Consider the following 7,073-nt stretch of genomic DNA (forward strand, 5'->3'; position numbering starts at 1 on the left):
AGAGAGAGAGAGAGAGAGAGAGAGAGAGAGAGCAAGAAAACGAAACCAAATAAGTCTCAATGTAATGTAGAATAAACTGTTTTGGGAGCCCATCACATTTTATGGGTATTGCAACTTTGATCGTCGAAAATGATCGTCAGACATACCTTTGACTTATATAGCACATTGTCACGTTGCAATAGGCAGAGTTTGTCTTACAGAAGACTGCCATGCCCTGCGTCATATATGCAGTCTGAAATACCATTCACAAACTAGAGGTTTTTGAGTGACTCCAACCTGCGTGACTGTGATATTTGTCAATGCTTTTACGGATACTAGGGCTGCACAATATGAGGAAATAACTACTTGTGTTTATTTTTGACCCATATTGTGATTCCAATATGATTCGCGATATTGGGAGGGAATGATATTTTTCTCATTTTCATTGAAAAATATTAAAGATGTCTCTGCGGCAACACAATCCTTAATTCCTAATAGTTTGACACATATTTTGCCTTTAACAAATATTGCGCCACACCCTGCGATTTGGATATTGCACTAGTCCATATTGCGATTTTCGATAAAATTTTGATTAATTGTGTAGCCCCAACAGTTACGTCCCCATTTGATAATGACTTGATAAAATCTGCCTAAAAAAGAAACCTTACATATTTAGGGTGGGGTTGAAAGGGGAATGCATTTCTACTCATGTAACTTGACAAATTGTGATTCAAGGTTTCTATTTATATCTTTCTCATCTCACAGGGAGGATAGAATCTTCCCAATTCCCTTGCCGTTTGCCAGAGGCTTAGTGTGACATATTGCTAATCTGGTTATTATGCAATTTATCAGCCGTCTCTCTTTTACAGCCGTGCATGGATATTATGCAGGTTTCTTATGAGCCTAACTGCAATAACACTGCAAGGAGCTAATGAGCAGCCACTGCTACTGTGGTAATACATCCCAAGTCACTTCAGGGTATTCTTGTTGCAACAACTTCTTAGTCTAAGTCACTCCATTAAACTAACCAAATTATTTTTTTGCTAATGATATAGACAGCCTCTCAGGCTGGAACCAATGGATTGTGACCAAAAACAAGAGCGAGGAAGAAGTCATCAGAGTCCACCGTCTGACAGCAAACACTTCAGAAAAGAGAAGTTACAGACCTTGCTACAGACCAAGTCTCACATAACTGAAATCTTGAAGTTATGCAAGGGATCGGGCATCTCAGCAAGAATTCAGTATCGCCTCAGGCTTCTCTCAACACATGACGTATGGCCACAGCCACGAGAGGAAGCTGTTTTTGCAATGTGAGTGCAGCTTGATATGGATGACAGATTGAGTGTGGCCTGAAACAAACATCTTCCTGAGCCTTAGATGGTCATCCTTTTCTGTAGTAGCTGTGTTTTTTGCGCCATCAGCTAATTAAGGGTGGCCCGCCATTAAATACACGTAAATCAGAGCTTAATGTGACTCAAGAGTCGTGGCTGAGACACTGGGCGGGAAGAATGTGGTCCTCTGATTTAATGGGCCCTGAGCTGAAGGGGATATAAGTCTTGATAATGACGGCCAAGTACAGTGTATCGATCATCGCCCCCTCTGGTGTATATGTGGGTTAAAGCAGCCAGGACGAAAATTGAACTGGGATTTCTCAACTGTGTAGAGCAAGCTTACACAAAGGCTAGGTGGTCAAAATAACTTGACTAATGTGTTTGTATAAGCCCACTTTGGTTCACTTTGTCATTTCTACAAGATGCCCACTCATTTCTCTATCTGAACACAACTGTAACAAAAAGTCAATTCTTTAGGGCTTTTGGTAATAGATTGTTGTGGTAACATAAAAAGTGCCTTTTCTATCCCCGGGAAAAAAAAGTTTGGTTCACTTGCAACTATCTTGGAAACATAAGTACACAAAAGTATTGCATTCTTTGTAAGTAGGTCTAGCTTTTGTAACTCTTAATTGTCAAAAGGATACACACACACCAGTGAATGCTAACTACTGAAGTAATGGTAAACTCTTGAATATGCAGTCCAACTAATTTCTACACACAATTCCCTTTCCTGTCACCACTCTTTCATGAGTTTGTGTTAAATGTTGGTGGAGGCTGCACTGGGACATAAGACAGTTGGAGACAGAGCTTTCTCTAATTACAAGACAACAGCAGCAAAGGTTTGACAGTTAGTGGTTTGACATTTTGCATTCCCATCATTATTGTAATGAAACATTCAATATTTATCATATACGAGTCAGGGGGGGAATCATTTTGCCTAGTGTCATTAAGATTTTGGTTAATTATCATGGCCCATTGGGTCCAGCACCTCCTGCAATGTGCTACTGCCCTCCGTCCATTATCCACTGTGTAATTATCAACACACTCTGTCTAGCATCCATCACAGCATTTGCTCTTGGAAACATGTTCATAATCACCCTAAGATGTTGATTTGGCAAATGCTGTTAATGGAAAGCTCCTGTTAGTTTGCCTGGTATTAGAATCAAAGAGGCATTTATGGGGACACTTGGGAGTGCTATAAACAATTACCTGTTCCTGCAGTTTCCAACTCAGCGTTTTAAAAATTGCTTTCCTGCTGCATTTTTAATCACACAGTACTTTGTAAATATGTAGTGTCACTCAGTCACAACAGCCACAGAAAGAGCTAATGAAAACAACCTACCTTACAAAACTGGAGCAAACCCTGGGAAAGGTCTTCCAGAGAAGATCCCGCTTCCAACTCAGCGCTTTCCTGGGTACAATGTAATGGGCAGAAAATAATGTAAATTTCCATTTAAAACAAGGCCTTCATGAATAAAAAACACATCTAATATCAAAAGATTCTAAAGAAGGTTTTTACACTAAAAGATGTAGGCCCCCAGCATCATTTATGTGATCAATCAAAATCTATTTCTATTATTGTTTTTTATATATATGGCTACTTGCTTACTTATAATATACAATATATTACTTGCCATATCATAAATAAACATTCACTCTCTAGAAGCATGAGAAATGTAGGACTCCTGTAGGAACATTCAATCTGTCCAGTAGCCTAACGTTAAATGTAACTTTTGTTTCTAGAAATGTGTATATTAATGTTTTACACAGCTCACCTCGTGGCAAAATAATTTGTATTCTGGCAAAGGCTTTTCCACTTATGTAGATTCATAAATGGGAATTAATAGTGAGCAGTGTCACCAGGTTACACTCACCAGGGTCCAAATCATTTTCCTGATAAAAAGAGATTGTGTCCCTCTCGAAGTTAACAGCTTTAATCACGTTTCCCTAGCCGCCAGAGCAAACACGGGGGAAGAACGTCAACATCGGCTTATGTGTCATTCTATGTTAGCTAACCTGCTAGGGCAATGTTTAGTAGCTAGCTAACTTATTTGCAAGCATGTTTAGTGGTGGCCTAGCTCCCAACTTTTTAGCTGCACTGAGCAATTAGCTGCACCAGGAAAATCTTAACTAAACTATTAACTAGTCTTCTGTCCACAGTCCAATGAGGACGCCATAGTTAACCAAAGGCACATGCTCAAAAAATTGCAAATTATCCACTACAAATTTGTCCGGGCAACTGCGCGTCGCGTGCATTAAAGGGCAAAGGACATTTGACACCGCCCACTGATCAGTTATGGCAACCTCCTCCTCTGATTGGCCAGAGCAAACATCACTTTAATTGGTGGCTGAATGTGTTTTGCTATGACCGCTTTGGAATCAGGAGAATACTGCCAGTGTAAAATTAAATCCAATAGCCTACAGGCCTTCACAGTATTCCTGTGTCCTTTTGTGCAGACGTGCCAACTTTTTGTTGTTGTTATTAGTGCAAAAAATATGTTTTCCAATACTAATTAGGCCAAAACAGGTTCATGGGAAATACCCTGCAGCGTAGCCCATAGTTTTATAGCGCTGCGCTCCTGGAATCAGTTTGGCAAGCACAGTATCTTATGTTGTAGCCTACTTGTGACATTTTCCAACCTAGTTTATTAAAACACAAGCAAAGGAGGCCGGTTTTGATGAATAAAAAAAGGTACACATCAAATTCACTTCACCCTGGGGCAACCTCTAGCTCACCCAGTAAGAGCGTGCGCCCCATGTTGGCTGAGTCCCGAAGCAGCCCGGGTTTGAATCAAACCTGTGGCCCTTTGCTGCGTGTCATCCCCTCTCTTACTCTCCCCCTTTCCTGTCCATCTACTGTCACTGTTGAATAAAGGGAAAATGAATCTTTGAAATAAATAAATAATAAAATTCACTTCACCATGATACAAGATGTCAACAACCCATTCACTCCACTCTAATTTTCACATGTATGTTTTTCTCAGTTTGCACAGGTTGAAACCTCATCCTTTTTGTCATATTGTCACTTAAAGCAAACTCGACTTTCAATGGTACTCATGAAACTAGTTCTGTTGAACAGCAGCATTCATCACATACGTGGAACACAAGGAACATCACAAACTGATGACATACCCATGTTAATATGAGGGCCGACACTTTAAATGTCAGAAGGCTCATTAAAAAAATATTCTTGGACTTCGTCCTTGCATTTGGCTGCACGTTTAAATAAATGATCAAATTATTTGGCTAGATCTGTCTGTGGAAAAATTAAGATTCCTAAACATATTTCTGCATCACAGAGCTAGAGGTTGTCATATGGTTGAGGAACCTTTCTTTCAGGCCCCAAGTGTGTCCGAAGATTACAAACAGTAGGAAGAAGGCTTGGACGCAGCAGGGCTTTCCTTTTCCTCATGCTTTTCTCCTGCTGAGATTCAAATTCAAGTGTGTGAGTGCTGAGTCTTTACATAACATGTTGCCTGTCATGTGCATTAACTACCAGGTGTTAATCACTTGTGTTCTTATTAGAAGTCCCTACATAGTTTTTTGCTTTCTGTGACTCCTAACAGAGGATCTGGCCTGATTACCGTGAGCAATCTTTCCTCTTCTTTTCATAATTCCTCAGTCCATTACCAAGAAGCTGTGGTTCACATGACCTGCTCAGATCACAAAGGCCATATTTGGCCATCTGTCAGGGGTTTTGCTGCAGTGAGTTATTGAGCAATACATGAACTCTGTGGGCAAGAAATCCCATTCCCTGCTTATTTCATTTAAAGTATTGAGCATTCCATGTGTTGTTTTAATTATGAAAATCAAACGTGACTATCTTTATTGGATTCACTATAGTACTTGACATGCCACGTCTTCACTACGTCTTCGCCTACACATGATGTGCCAGATCAATAGGATTATCATGTTTGTCATGGTAAATGTGAAGGTACATACCGCAGTTGGCTATTTTAGCTTGGAGTAAGTACTGAAAAAAGGGGGAAACAGCTAACCTGGCTGACTCTAAAGGTAACAAAATGTAACTACCTAATCTAAGCCACACTGATTAACACTTTATTATCTTGCAGCAGGTCAGTATTTAAAGACATGTAAACAGGGTTCACGAGGAGTTTCACCAGTCTCTGCAAAGAAAGATTGGACTATTTCATCCCCAAACACAGCTGTCAACATCCAATAAAAAGTGTGTAAACGAGATTCAATCCTTAATTTAAAACGTAAATCACTTCCCTTTTGTTTTTCTACAGCTATTCATAGAGACAGGGATCATGGAGATGAATGCCAACGAACAGCTGTGTTTATTCATTTTTTTTATCCAGAGTAATAATCCAAAGTGTATCTGCTATGGATTGCTGAGAGCAGAGACACACCACAGGAAAGCTTGGATAATTTGTCAGAAATAGCAAGTAGCCCCCAACACCCCCACCCTCACACATGGTCTAATCTTTTACTGGACAACCTGAATAACACAAATGAGTTTGTGCATCTTTATTTGTAACATTCAAAGGGACCAATCATTATCTTTTAATTACTAGCACCTAGTAGTGGGGCCCATTAAAGCAAAGTAATTAATCTAATACTTTGGGAAGGGAGGGGATTTGTTCCATAAACAGCAAGTCCATTGAAACTGGTTTTGAGCTATAATATTTACAAATGAAGAGGCACTGAATAGCTAATTAATGGTGCAAGCAAGGACTAAAGGAGAGCAGTACAAAGAACAGAAACTACTCACCATGACATGTATACCACACAAAGGTTTATTAGGAATTATTTATTTTATGACATTTCCTTTTATTTTCTGCATCCATTGCTGAGAAAACACAACCCTGACTCAATAGCTAAAAAAGAAAGAGCAAAATTAATCAATAGACAAAGAGAAAATATATATTTCGATCATACACAATGCCTTGTGTACCACACCTTTGTCTGCATACAATATCAATACTATTTATATCCCTTGTTAACATATTAGTGTTTGCTCCAGCTATGTTGGTGATTGATTAACATGTCAAATTAAATCACTGTCAAAGTAGCATTAGCGGTCCTGATATTTCAAACAGTCCAATTACAGCCATTAATGAGTGAACCCACTCAGCTTTCAAGGACAACAGGAGAGTCTTGACGACCATAAAGATCTGATTTCATTGCCTGTAACCACCACTGCCATCTTTGTTGTGATTTATAAGAAATTAAAAATTAAATCAATTAGCATACAGAAATGTCACACAACTTTGCAGCTCTACAGAGCTCTTTAACATTGATTGTACAAGCCACACATTCTACCCTCAACAGCCCCAATCCCAGCAGCAGTAGCATGCTGTTTATTAGCTAAATAAGCTAACAAACCTTGACCTAACTTGGTCAAAACATATTAAATATAAACAAACATATCATATACATAAGCAAAGAGCCCAGCTAATATTCTTACAAACGATTGAACACCAGTAAAACAGAGTTCATAGTTACTATTATTTGGCTAGTGAATCCAAATACTGTCAATGCTAATTGTCTGCTAACATGTTAGCCACAAAAAAAGCCACAAAAAAAATATCATAATATGTCAGAAGTTGCGTTGTGGTTTAATCGTAATGGGGAGTTCTGTCCAAGTGACCAAAACAATCACATCATGTTAAAATTGAACTGTCCCTGAAAATGGTGTTCATACATAAATTACACTACATTTGTTCAATTAGCATGTACATGTAAATAACTCTGGAATAAAGCGATGCCATTACTAGTAAGCAAAGTTGGAAGAGTGAT

At 39.0% G+C, this 7,073-nt stretch overlaps 1 long non-coding RNA gene across 1 annotated transcript; it reads right to left on the bottom strand.

Moving 5' to 3' along the window:
- Positions 1 to 2,575: 2,575 nt before the first annotated feature.
- LOC117946894 lies at positions 2,576 to 3,555 on the bottom strand. The gene is made up of 2 exons (XR_004657116.1): positions 3,185 to 3,555; positions 2,576 to 2,721 (listed from the first exon to the last, which is right to left on the bottom strand). It is a non-coding gene; the product is annotated as an uncharacterized LOC117946894 (long non-coding RNA).
- Between the last annotated feature and the right edge of the window lie 3,518 nt (positions 3,556 to 7,073).

This window comes from Etheostoma cragini, chromosome 1 (assembly GCF_013103735.1).
Source record: "Etheostoma cragini isolate CJK2018 chromosome 1, CSU_Ecrag_1.0, whole genome shotgun sequence".
NCBI lineage: Eukaryota > Metazoa > Chordata > Actinopteri > Perciformes > Percidae > Etheostoma > Etheostoma cragini.